The sequence below is a fragment of the Giraffa tippelskirchi genome, chromosome 10 (genome assembly GCF_054371585.1).
Source record: "Giraffa tippelskirchi isolate mGirTip1 chromosome 10, T2T-mGirTip1v1.2.pri, whole genome shotgun sequence".
NCBI classification, from domain to species: domain Eukaryota; kingdom Metazoa; phylum Chordata; class Mammalia; order Artiodactyla; family Giraffidae; genus Giraffa; species Giraffa tippelskirchi.
Window position 1 is genome coordinate 92,102,749 of NC_137284.1, and position 14,256 is coordinate 92,117,004.

The 14,256-nt window shown below is 41.6% G+C and overlaps 1 protein-coding gene and 1 pseudogene across 2 annotated transcripts in view; both read left to right on the forward strand.

Annotated features, from left to right (window-relative positions):
* The window catches only part of LHFPL3 (LHFPL tetraspan subfamily member 3), a 589,331-nt gene that overhangs the window by 471,503 nt on the left and 103,572 nt on the right, over window positions 1-14,256 (forward strand). The gene's annotated exons all lie outside the window — the stretch shown is intronic.
* Window positions 82-2,261, forward strand: LOC145523262 (large ribosomal subunit protein uL18 pseudogene; annotated as a pseudogene). The gene has a single exon (XR_014066455.1). The product of XR_014066455.1 is annotated as a large ribosomal subunit protein uL18 pseudogene (transcript).

The following is a 14,256-nucleotide window of genomic DNA, read 5'->3' on the forward strand; positions in this document are numbered from 1 at the left end:
TCCATGAATCAGGGCAAATCGGAAGTGGTCAAACAGGAGATGACAAGAGGGAACATTGACATTCTAGGAATCAGTGAACTAAGATGGACTGGAATGGGTGAATTTAACTCAGATGACCATTATATCTACTACTGTGGGCAGGAATCCATTAGAAGAAATAGAGTAGACATCATAGTCAACAAAAGAGTCCGAAATGCAGTACTTGCATGCAATCTCAAAAATGACAGAATGATCTCTGTTCGTTTCCAAGGCAAACCAGTCAATATCACAGTAATCCAAGTCTATGCCCTGACCAGTAACACTGAAGAAGCTGAAGTTGAACAGTTCTATGAAGACCTACAAGACCTTCTAGAACTAACACCCAAAAAAGATGTCCTTTTCATTATAGGTGACTGGAATGCAAAAGTAGGAAGTCAGGAAACACCTGGAGTAACAGGCAAATTTGGCCTTGGAGTACAGAATGAAGCAGGGCAAAGGCTAATAGAGTTTTGCCAAGAGAACACACTGGTCATAGCAAACACCCTCTTCCAACAACACAAGAGAAGACTCTACACATGGACATCACCAGATGGTCGACACCGAAATCAGATTGATTATATTCTTTGCAGCCAAAGATGGAGAAGCTCTATACAGTCAGCAAAAACAAGACCGGGAGCTGACTGTGGCTCAGATCATGAACTCCTTATTGCCAAATTCAGACTGAAATTGAAGAAAGTGGAGAAAACCACTAGACCATTCAGGTACGACCTAAATCAAATCCCTATACTATACAGTAGAAGTGAGAAATAGATTTAAAGGACTAGATCTGACAGAATGCCTGATGAACTATGGATGGAGGTTCATGACATGGTATAGGAGACAGGAATCAAGACCATCCCCAAGAAAAAGAAGTGGCTGTCTGAGGAGGCCTTACAAATAGCTGTGAAAAGACGGGAAGCGAAAAGCAAAGGAGAAAAGGAAAGATACCCATTTGAATGCAGAGTTCCAAAGAATAGCAAGGAGAGATAAGAAAGCCTTCCTCAGCGATCAGTGCAAAGAAATAGAGGAAAACAATAGAATGGGAAAGACTAGAGATCTTGTCAAGAAAATTAGAGATACCAAGGGAACATTTCATGCAAAGATGGGCTCAATAAAGGACAGAAATGGTATGGACCTAACAGAAGCAGAAGATATTAAGAAGAGGTGGCAAGAATACACAGAAGAATTATACAAAAAAGTTCTTCTTTTTCCCCCCCGGAGCCGTGCTGGTTCTGCAGCTCTGTGGCAAGCTGCAGAGTCGGGGTTCTGTTCCGCAGGATGGGGTTTGTTAAAGTCGTCAAGAACAAGGCCTACTTCAAGAGATACCAAGTGAAATTCAGAAGAAGGCGAGAGGGCAAAACTGACTACTATGCTCGGAAACGATTGGTAATCCAAGATAAAAATAAGTACAACACACCTAAATACAGAATGATTGTTCATGTAACCAACAGAGATATCATTTGTCAGATTGCCTATGCCCATATAGAAGGAGATATGATAGTTTGTGCAGCTTATGCTCACGAACTCCCAAAATACGGTGTGAAGGTTGGCCTGACAAATTATGCTGCCGCATATTGTACTGGCCTGCTGCTGGCCCACAGGCTTCTTAATAGGTTTGGTATGGACAAAATTTATGAAGGCCAAGTTGAGGTGACTGGAGATGAATACAATGTGGAAAGCATTGATGGTCAACCTGGTGCCCTCACCTGTTACTTGGATGCAGGACTTGCCAGAACTACTACCGGGAATAAAGTTTTTGGGGCCCTAAAGGGAGCTGTCGATGGAGGCTTGTCTATCCCTCACAGTACCAAACGATTCCCTGGTTATGATTCAGAAAGCAAAGAATTCAGTGCTGAGGTACACCGAAAGCACATCATGGGGCAGAACGTTGCAGATTACATGCGTTATCTGATTGAAGAAGATGAAGATGCTTACAAGAAACAATTCTCTCAGTACATAAAGAACAACGTAACTCCAGACATGGAGGAGATGTATAAGAAAGCTCATGCTGCAATACGAGAGAATCCAGTGTATGAGAAGAAGCCTAAGAAAGAAGTTAAAAAGAAGAGGTGGAACCGTCCCAAAATGTCACTTGCCCAGAAGAAAGATCGGGTAGCTCAGAAGAAGGCAAGCTTCCTTAGAGCTCAGGAACGAGCTGCTGAGAGTTAAACCAAACCACAATTTTCTATCAAGATTTTTCAGATAAGACAATAATAAACTTATTGAACAGGCAAAAAAAAAAAAAAAAAGTTCTTCACGACCCAGACAATAATGATGGTGTGATCACTCACCTAGAGCCAGACATCCAGGAATGTGAAGTCAAGTGGGCCTTAGAAAGCATCACTACGAACAAAGCTGGTGGAGGTGATGGAATTCCAGTTGAGCTCTTTCAAATCCTCAAAGATGATGCTGTGAAAGTGCTGCACTCGATATGCCAGCAAATCTGGAAAACTCAGCAGTGACCACAGGACTGGAAAAGGTCAGTTTTCATTCCAATCCCAAAGAGAGGCAATGCCAAAGAATGCTCTAACTACCCACACAATTGCACTCATCTCACACGCTAGTAAAGTAATGCTCAAAATTCTCCAAGCCAAGCTTCAGCAATACGTGAACTGTGAACTTCCAGATGTTCAAGCTGGTTTTAGAAAAGGCAGAGGAACCAGAGATCAAATTGCCAACATCCAATGGATCATTGAAAAAACAAGAAAGTACCAGAAAAACATCTATTTCTGCTTTATTGACTATGCCAAAGCCTTTGACTGTGTGGATCACAATAAACTGTGGAAAAATCTTCGAGAGATGGGAATACCAGACCACCTGACCTGCCTCTTGAGAAACCTGTATGCAGGTCAGAAAGCAACAGTTAGAACTGGACGTGGAACAGCAGACTGGTTCCAAATAGGAAAAGGAGTACATCAAGGCTGTATATTGTCACCCTGCTTATTTAACTTATATGAAGAGTACATCATGAGAAATGCTGGGCTGGAAGAAACACAAGCTGGAATCAAGATTGCCGGGAGAAATATCAATAACCTCAGATATGCAGATGACACCACCCTTATGGCCAAAAGTGAAGAAGAACTAAAGAGCCTCTTGATGAAAGTGAAAGAGGAGAGTGAAAAAGTTGGCTTAAAGCTCAACATTCAGAAAACTAAGATCATGGCATCTGGTCCCATCACTTCATGGCAAATAGATGGGGAAACAGTGGAAACAGTGGCTGACTTTATTTTTGGGGGCTCCAGAATCACTGCAGATGATGATTGTAGCCATGAGATTAAAAGAGGCTTACTCCTTGGAAGGAAAGCTATGACCAACCTAGACAGCATATTAAAAAGCAGAGACATTACTTTGCCAACAAAGGTCTGTCTAGTCAAAGCTATGGTTTTTCCAGTAGTCATGTATGGATGTGAGAGTTGGACTATAAAGAAAACAGAGCACAGAAGAATTGATGCTTTTGAACTGTGGTGTTGGAGAAGACTCTTGAGAGTCCCTTGGACTGCAAGGAGATCCAACCAGTCCATCCTAAAGGAGATAAGTCCTGGGTGTTCATTGGAAAGACTGATGTTGAGGCTGAAACTCCAATACTTTGGCCACCTCATGTGAAGAGTTGACTCTTTGGAAAAGACCCTAATGCTGGGAAGGATTGGGGGCAGGAGGAGAAGGGGACGACAGAGGATGAGATGGCTGGATGGCATCACCGACTCGATGGACATGTGTTTGGGTAAACTCCGGGAGTTGGTGATGGACAGGGAGACCTGGCGTGCTGCGATTCATGGGGTCGCAAAGAGTCGGACACGACTGAGTGACCTAACTAACTAACTAATATATGGTTAGTGCAGTTGATTCTGCTCATTTTTTCTGGTTACACAATTAAGTTTGATTACCCAGATCATATGAATGCATTTGTACTATTAGAAAAATAACTTTTAAAGAAACAATGTAGTATATTCTAAAAGCCCAGTATTGTTCAGAACAAAGATAGTTCTAGAAAATTCTCTTACTGCACCCTGTATATTTCTTGGCCTTACTGCAGTATATGATTATTCAGGTAGATCTTTGCTATTACAAGCCACCTAACATTTATGCTTTGTTTTGTTGTAAATGTTTTCATTGCTGGGCATTGTGGCATATACTCTTCCACTTCTAAAAGGGGCTTGTTCTCACAGTTGTGTGGAGAACCACTTAGAAACCCTCAGCATCATCACTGAAGCCTCATGTTATTCATCTTATGCTCTCTGCCCTTCGAGTATAGGAAAGTGAAAGTGTTAGTTGCTCAGTCGTGTCCGACTCTTCGTGACCCCATGAACTGTAGCCCTGCCAGCCTCCTCTGTGCATGGAATTCTCCAGGCATGAATACTGGAGTGGGTAGCTGTGCCCTTCTCCAGGGGATCTTCCTGACCCTAGGATCAAACTCGCATCTCCTGCATTGGCAGGCAAATTCTTTACTGTCTGAGCCACCAGGGAAGCCCCTTCAAGTATAGAAGAGTCTTGTAATTCCTTTCAGTATAATTTGGGTGACTTGTTGGAACACAGCAGCTGTGAAGCCAGAAATTAATGTTAGCTTATTCCCAGGGTAGTCACATGTCCTAAAACAATAGAAAGAATGAGAACAATAGATTTGGAATGGTTATCTACCTTGCATTCTTTTCACTGAATTTTTAAAACCTAGACAGTGCAACCTATCCCTAGTGAGGCTTTTGTATTGATAAATTGTGTACAGTACCATAGGAGGAGTAGAAACCATTTCTTTCTGATCACACATGGGAGATTTAACTCCTTGATGAAGAACCTTCCCAGCATTTTCCCTGGTTCTGTTCTTATAATCTCTGATGCATGATGTAGGTCAACTAGTTTATAGTCTAAAACACAGAACAGAATCACCTACGGCCTATTAGGGAGCTCAGCATATGTGTATCCTGAGATATGAACAAACTATTCAAGATTGTTCTTCACAAGGCATCATAGATGCTCCATCCCAAATCCTGTCAGCTGCAGCTTCTCAGACTGACTCCTCCGTTAACTTTGCTCATTCTCTTCACACACCATTTCACACTTTATCTTTTCAATCTACTGCAGGGCTTTATCCAATGGGACTATAAAACCTTTTCCTGTTACTTTGCTCTCACACTGTTGAGAAAGCACATAGTACTCTATTTTATGCTTAAATTATGTATGTGAGGAGATAAACTGAGCCTGGAGTTCCAAGTCTAATGCTTTCTCACTTAAGGCCAGCTGGTAGCGTGACTTTCTTGCTTTTCTACTGAGGCTAAGGCTGTCTTCTCCCTGCCTTCTTCAGGTGAATGCTGTGAGAATTGCTGAAGCCCAAGAGAAAGATGCTGTGTCAGCAGTGTATGGAGATGTGGCCATTCATGGGCAAGGAGGCATTTTCCTGAGGTGTTTGTGAAAGAAGTGTCCAAATTGTACTGCCCGCCTCCTCTGACTTTCTCTTCACCTTCACCAGTCTCTCTCTCATTCTTGGGCAAGACTGCTTGCTCATGGGAACTGTGGTGAAAGTCAGCAGCAGAACAAAAGTTATAGCCAGAATTACCTTGGAAAACTCCTTTAGGAAAGCACTATATCTCTAAATCCAGCAGATCCAGCCTTGCTTTCTGCTGGTGTAGAAAGCAATTGCTGCCTGTTGGTTGAATGCCATTCTTGTATTTATAGACTATGCTTTAAAAAAAATATCTTTAAACTCCAAAATATACAATAGACCAAGATGCTCCTAGTATGAAAAGCACAGGGGAACTGAGAGGGACAAAGTAAAGACTGAGATTCACAGCCCATCACATGCTCATGACAGCTTCCCTTCCAGAACTACTCTGGAAGCCAGTAACCACCCTGTACTATTTAATTCTGCCTACCTCACCCCCAACTCCCTGTCTCTGTGTCTCCCTGTCTGTCTGTCTCTTTCTCTCATACACACGCACGTATACATTCTCACACTACAGCTGATAAGCACATGGTGTTCTTAGTGAATACATGGAGAGAACTTAGCACAGTCCTAAGAACAGAGGTCAGGGAATAAGTGAATTTTAAGGATAGTAAACTCCCATAGAAAGAGAATTGCTAAGGGGCTATCTTTATATGGATTGGGTTTCTGGGGTTTCCCACATTCCCAACCAGCCTTCAGCTATCTGCATAGGAAGCCACCGTGAATGAAATAAAATTAATATAAAAGCATAGATTCTGGTGGTGTTGGAGAAGACTCTTGAGAGTCCCTTGGACTGTAAGGAGATCCAACCAGTCCATCCTAAAGGAAATCAGTCCTGGGTGTTCATTGGAAGGACTGATGTTGAAGCTGACACTCCAATACTTTGGCCACCTGATGCGAAGAACTGACTCATTTGAACAGACCCTGATGTTGGGAAAGATTGAGGGCAGGAGGAGAAGGGGACGACAGAGGATGAGATGATTAGATGGCATCACCAACTCAATGGACATGAGTTTGGGTGGACTCCGGGAGTTGGTGATGGACAGGGAGGCCTGGTGTGCTGCTGTTCATGGGGTCGCAAAGAGTCAGACATGACTGAGCGACTGAACTGATAGATTCTGGCTTCCTGTCCCACTGCCCAGCCTACTAGGAGTAAAAAGTTTTGACTCCTATTTTCAAGCATCAGTTATTCTTTTCCCACTGTTTTCTACTAAATCCATATGTACCTTAAAATAGGTTTCGACAATTCAAATCATTGAGTAGTAAAAAAACAGAAAAACTACCTAATATAGTCATGTACTCATAAACTATGATTTTCCTTAAAGTATTAGTCTTCAACATTGACTATTACCAGCCCTGGGTTCAGATGACTGTGGCTGACTTAGATATTTTTCGAGAGAACTCCCTTCCATACACATGTCAATGGAGGAGTGAAGCCTTGACAAGCCTCTTTGTCAACTTTCTGACTGACTGTGGGCCCTAACTGTTTCTAGGAGCTCTTTCCTTCTCTGTAATATAATGAAAGCATTGAATTTACATTATATATTGTAGAATTTGCCATCCAGGCAAGTATGTCTCTGGGTTTCTGAATTTCCTGATTTATCCTTCTAGGTTTTTGTTTTTTTTTTTTTTAATAAAAACTGCCTTTCAAGCCAAGAAGAAAGCTGGTGATGGCACTTTGCTGAGCAGCATAAACCAGATGGACTTTGTGTGTGCACCAGGGCTCTGTGCTCCAGCCTGGCTCCCTGACTGCTTCCAAACGTAATTTCAAGTGTTGAACTTTAGCCTGAAGCTTTAAATGATTTGAGTCCTTGTGGCCTAACCTATTTTCATTGGAAAAGACCCTTTTGCTGGGAAAGAGTGAAGGCAGAAGAAGGGGGAAGCAGAGGTTGAGATGGTTAGATAGCATCACTGGCTCAATGGACATGAAATAGAGCAAACTCTACAGTGAGATAGTGGAGCAGAGAAGCCTGGCATGCTGCAGTCCATGGGGTCACAAAGAGTCGGACACAACTTAGTGACTGAACAACAAAAATCTGACCTATTCACCACCCCGAGGCAACTCTCCCCACAAATTCCAAAATCTCTTTGTACACAACTTAAAATCAAGATGTTCCTCAAGTTGCCTTTTTGCTCTCTGGGCCCAAATGACACATTCACTGGTCTCCCCACAGGCACTACTTTTCTACAGTGCCTGGTTCCTATAGATCTTGCCTCCTATCTGAACCTTCCAGCATTGCCTGGCCATATATAGGTCTCCTTTCTGGAATTTGCTTGCTTTTTTAATACCATCCAGTTTTTCAGTGGCTTGTTTATCCCTTATTTCAGGGTCATTCTCCCCAACTAGATTGTAAACCACATGTGGGCAGCAAGCATCACATCCTCTTTTCCTTTTGAAGCTCATGGTTCAGGCTATAGTAATCTGAGTAATTCTTTGATTATGTTAGGATGCCAAGCCTATCTTCTAGAATTCACCCTTCTGAAATATGTTGAACAAGACATTCTAGTGCATTAAAATTCATATCTGACTGACTGCTAAGTGACAAGATTCCTAATTATTTGTGACTTTGGACAAGTCACATAATCTTTTTGAGCCTCGTTGTCCTTGTATACAAAATTAATGTATTACATACCTTTCTATTTCCAAGATTCAAATAAGGATCAAAAAAGAATAAGCAAAGCAATTCATATCAATAAAACACTGAAACATGTACATTTAATTATCAAGTTATTGGTTTTTCTATGCATTGTTGACATGAAAATGTGGCTAGAGCATCTTGAACTTCCTAGATCTTCCACAAATCTAAGGCTTTACCACTGATTTTCTGATTGATATTCTGTTATTTTTGCCATAACCTGCTCCCTTTTTTTCACACTTCCTGTTGGTGTAACTGGAACTGTCTTTCTGAGCTGTTTCCTCTCGAGTAACCAAGTTATCACCATCATGATCTGATCTTAAAAAGGGGGAGGGTGTCATTGGCTTAGACTTCCTTGGTGTCAGAGAAACTTTCTCATTGCTCAAAACAAACACAAAGAAGTACAAAGGAAATTTCAAAAGGCTGGGCACTGAGCCTATGGGCAACATTTCTACTGACAGGGCTATTTCTGTCATAATTAAAAAGGATTCAGTTAATCATGGAGTTAAGTAGAAAGAAAGACTTTCTGGCAGCCTTACATCATAGGCTCCTTGATACTTTTAGCTTCCAGCCATGTGATCCCTCCAGTTCAAGGGTCTTCCCACCTGCCTGCATCTTTGGCAGCATGGCCAGAACTGCTGGTTGCCTTGCCATCCTTGGGGACCTCAACTTCTTTGGGCTACTGCCACTTTTGCCAATCAAAGTAGATGGAGGTAGTTTCTAACTTTCAGGCATCTTAAGGGATATATTTCCTGCCTGATTAGAAATAATAATCTCCCAGGAGTGCAGAGCCTTGGTATTCTTTGTTTCCAAGGCTATTCTTTGTTTCTGATTCACCTGGCCTATCAAACTAGGACAATCTTTATCTGACACTTAGCTTTTAGAAGTCTTCAGTAGTAGCTACAGGATGATTTCAGGTTTTTCTTCCTTGAGATACTATGCTCTCAGAAACCTGAGGGCTTCTCTGAGAGAGCTCGCCTACTCCCAGTCTCCCAATGGATTGTAGAAAGATACTGGCTCTTTAAGAACCTCAAAATAGCAAAGTTTCCATACTGCTGATGGAAGGAAAACATCACATTCCCATTCAAAGTCAAGGGTAGAGCATTTCCCCTTCTGGATCATTCTTGCCCTCTTTCCCACTTCCCTTTTCCCCCTTCCTTCACCCCGCAAAGGCAAGAGGGCCTACAGCCATCCAGTGGATAGGGAGATGCTTGGGGAGACATCTTGGGAAGGAGAATGGATAGAAGTGTATGCCTCTAGTCCCCCTATTAGCTGAAGACTTGCAGCCTACATTTTTTTTTTTAACCTGAGGGAAGAAATATTTATGGCTAGCTTCTTCCCTAGTAACCATAACATGTCTCTTCCCCATTTGAAATCAAAAACTACTAGAATTCTCTGTGAGTCCAAACTCTATTACAGATGAGTTAATCACTTCTGTCACGGCTACTTATTTCAGTTCACTTTTACATGGTACAATCCATGACTAAATAGCTTTTTCACTATTGGCTCTTTCAGAGTTCTTCAGGACTCAAATGGCAAAAGAATCCTGCTGCCTCTGGGGAAGAAGGCACAGGCTGTATAAAATGCTCTCTGAAGAGCAAACCCAAGCACTTTTGATCCTGTACCTGTTTTTACTACTGTAACTTGATCTCCTTCATTTACTAGACAAGGAGGATCTATTCTGTTTCTCCCATATTCAGTAACTTGTAGAGCAGAAAAATAAGATGATCTACAGATAAGCTGAAAAGTTTGAACAGCTGATAGACTGAATCTTTAGCCACTTACATTTCCATACATAAAAAACTGTTTTGGAAAAAAGTTTTTGACTATGCAAAAAGGAATGTGTGACCAAAGATGTAAGTCTCATGGATATTTTGTGAGTTGACCATTAGTCTGTATCAGACCCTGCTATTTGCTTGCATTTGTAAGTTGCAGTCAGCTGTACAACGAGATGGTAAATGAAGCATGTAGATTTTTCATTACCTCCTGGAGAAAGGAGAGAAAACAGAGGAAGGATGGTAAATGTCTGTCATAGAAACTAAGTGTTCAAATCAAAATGAAAACAAACAAAAAGACTAACATTGCATTATAGGAAATGAGACTTAGAAAGTTGGCTGTTCATTGTGAAGAAATTCAAAATACTCAAATGATATTTCTATCTCTGAATCTACTAAGATCAGCAATGAAAAAGCAATATTGTCAAGGAGAGTAATATGTCAGGGTGAAAATCAATAGCAGCCACAAAAAGGTAATAAATTTTTCTAAAGAATGATTAGAACCTACACTTACAGAATAATAAGTGTCATCAGAGTGGCCACGAAGAAACTAGGTGGCCCTGCACTCCACAGCTGATTGAACAGGAGCTAGTTTGGGCTTGTCTTGTTTTTGTGTGTTTTTTTTAGCAACTTGGCCCCAGTAAAGTGGCATTTTCCCTCACTATGAAAGATTATAGCACTGCCAACTAGAATATGATGGAAATTTGACCTCAGAATAAAATTGGACTTTCTTTCCAGCATCGTTTTTCAAAGTGCTAAAGTTTTATGTTATCTCTTTTAGACGGTATCTCTCTTCCAAAGAAACTCTAGTAGTGGTAGTAGAAGCACTGAGTTAAAGGCTTTGGGATCCATTAATACAAAGTCTGGATACAGACAAAATTAGTCTAGGGTGTTAGAAGTCAAGATGAGGTCATCTTTGGGGGGTACAATATTGTTGGGAAGGGAGTACAGAGTATGGATTCTGTTTCTTGAACTGGGTGCCATCTGGCTAGGTGTTCCCGCTTTGTGAATTCACTAAGCTTACATATATGATATGCATACTTTTCTACATATACTACAGAAGTACAGTACACATTAGACTTTAATAAGACATTTACGTTAAGAAACCTTTGCATTCTCTTGCCAAATTTTCTCTAAATAACCAACAGATTTGGGGGAGGTCACTTGAGCCCCAGTTTCTTGTGCAAAACGAGAAAGTACACCAAATGATCCTAGTGCTGAGGCTTCTCAGGCCGTCATCCTTGGCACATGATGAATGCGGAGCATTCACTTTCCTGCTATTAGTGACTCGAATAATAATCAGAACATGGGCAAAGTTGCCACAGGGCCTCCCAGAAGAGGGAATGAACTGAAGGCTGTGTAAATTTTCTGCGTGGGGAGTGACGTAGAATAATAATTGGAACTACAGGGCTCGTGTTGATAGCAAAGATGGAGAATTCAGGTGGCTGTCAGTGTGGGCCCCTGCTTTTAATAGCACATGTTCATCCCATGACTAATGATGTTGCGATCACATTACATCCGAGAACCAATGTTTCTCTAATAGTTTCTTCTCAAAAGTAGCTGCTGGAAAATGTGATTCTGTTAAAATGTATTATAGGAACTTCCAACCAATCCTCTGGTTTGGTGTTTCAAGCACTTTCTTTCCTTTCTTATTCAGTATAAAGTGAGCTTGAGGGTGACCTGTGACTGGCAGCTAGGGAAAATTGGTAGTCTCTATCACCAGTGAGAAGTTGCCAATCACACCTCACAATGGATGGGGAAAGCCCAGGGCCTGGGCTGGAAGGTCTTTTCTGTATTGATAGAAGAAAAGACTGCAACCTCCCTTTGATAAGAAAGTGAGCTATACCTAACTCCCTGTGGGCTTTTCCTACAACTTGAGTCTCTTGGAAGGCAAAACATGTTTAGCAGAGCACTGAAAAGAAAAATAAATGATTTTGATAATCCGATGTACAATCAAACGAATTAGCACCTGGGTGCACAGGGAAATTCTTAAAAATCTCACGATCCTTTTCTCAAGTCTCTAAAGTCCCCTAGAGATAGGTCACCTGATTCTGTTAAGCCACCTGCCTTGTCCTCCTGAAAACCATTCTGGGAAACCAGGCCAGACATGCTCGCTGATGGTCATCCCTCTTCTGAGTCCCAAGAATAATCCTTTGGTACAAACATAGAAGTGTATTATTTCATCCTGCAGCAAACGTGAAGGGAAACAATGAAATGAAGGAAATGCAAATCATGAGCTGCCACATAAGATTCTAATTACCATAATTTGACCCATCCTCCTTTCCACTACCGGAAAATCAGCCTTCTGGATGAGAGGAAGCCAAGAGGGCTAGATAACAGCCTTCTGTTCTCTGTCCCTGTCCTTCGTCTCCTTTCTTTCTTCCTCTCTCCCTTAAATGATGTTCATTAAGACAGTGGTTCTTCTGACAGTTTGTAAGCCTCAGCTGTATTAGTGAAAGCCTTGCATGACTCAATAAAATGAGCTAAAGAAAAGGAGTAGGGAGGGAAAAGCAGACACATGCTGTCTCTTTATTCCCCAAAGCAACTGTCAGTCTCTGAGTATTTTCCTAGAATCTGCCAGAGACCTCTTTGGAATCATCCCTGTTAGATACAAGGACAGTAAATATAAGAGGTCCAGGTCTTTCATGGTACAGTTTTGGGAAGTATCAATAATTCAGTAAAGGACCAATTCAGACCCCATATGTCCAGTCACCGGTCACACCAGGCCCTCCACTCTGACAGCTCCTAGAATATTTCTGTTTCTTAGATTACTCACAGCTTTGCTTTGTCCCTGACTTCTCCAAAACTACTTTAGGTAAGTCATCTTGGCACAGCTTCTTATATTTATGGTGGTAAATGAGCCAGGCTGAGAGACATACAAGATGTGTTAACTTCAGTTCTATTAGAATTCTCCTAAAATATTCCTATTAAAACCTGAACCTTAAAAGCACATCCCTGCTCACTGAGGGCTGGGGCTTCTGCCTTTTGCTGTGACAAGTGCCATAGGAATGGGCTCTGCTGTCACCCTTCAGCCCATGTATGAGATGTAATGGGATGCTTCAATGGAAGCTTTAAATCAGATGGCTGAGGCCTTGGGAATGCAGCCCCAATTTAGGACTCAAACAAGTCATTAAATCACAAAGCTGGCAGCTCTTTGATAGTATGTGTTGCTGACAGAGTAGGGGTACCACTCCACTGACCTTTTGTATTGGATAGCAGTTGACCAGGTAGGCTGTTTTAGTTTCAACCACTGTGCAGGTAAAATACAATTTAACAATACAAAGGACATGTTTTCAAGAAGCAAAAATGTCCTCGAGAAGCTGGTGTCCTTCTTAGCACTGGTGTGGGGGGCTGCTAATCAAGGGAGACCAGAAATGGTCCACGTAGTTGGAGGCAGAAAGTAAAATATCAGCAGGCTACATATGAAGGTCATGAAGTTGAAAGCAAGGGGAGGAATCCATAAGATACTGGGAATTTAAGGCAAATTTATATTCTATATCTAAGTGAACTGTGACAAGAGAGACAGGCAGCCAGTAGGGTATGAATAAGAAGGACAGGTTGAAAAAAAAAAAAAAAAAAAGAAGGCCAGGTTGGAGTCAAGGGCTACAGATCAAGCAGGAAGGATATGATAGGAGACCTGGTTAAGCAGATGTATCCATTTGGATGTTTTTGGCAGCAAGTAACAGAAAATCCAACTCAAAGTGGCTTTAACAATAAGAGCATATCTTGGATAAGATAACTAGAAGTCCAAAGGTAGAATAGGCTTTAGGTTTGGCTGACCCAGAGGCCAGTTATTTTATCAGGTATTTTCTGTCTCTCTGTTCTACCATCCTCAGTGTCAACTCCATCCTGAGACTGGTTCTCCTCTTGGTCACAGAATGGCTGCAAGTTGCATTTGGGCTCTCATGCTTTCTCTTTCATATCCAGAGAGAACAAGAGAGTCATTCCTAGAAGCTGTCCCAGAAAAATGAGAAGAAACTTTCCCCAAAGGACCTACAACCCCTCACACCATCTCATTGGCCTGAATTGTGTTTCATGTTCCTTCCTGAACTACTATAACCAGGTTGAGATTTTTTCAATTCACTTAAATACATCAAGGTTGATTCCTGGAATAGGAAATAGGGTCAGATTTGCCTAACTCCATTGGCAGCCTGGAAGAGATAAATAACTCATCAAAGTCAGCATTCTCCTAGGAAGGAGACAGTGAATGCATATTGTGTTTAAGTGACTATAATAATCATTAATGCTGCCCACCAAGTGTTTCTGGCTTCTCACCTTCCTGGCACATGATGAGATTGTACTTTCTGCTTCCTGGAGATTGAGTGAGGCCATGACACTGTTGTAGTCAATGAGTAGCAAGTATTGTCCAGACTAGACACTTTTAACAGAAAAT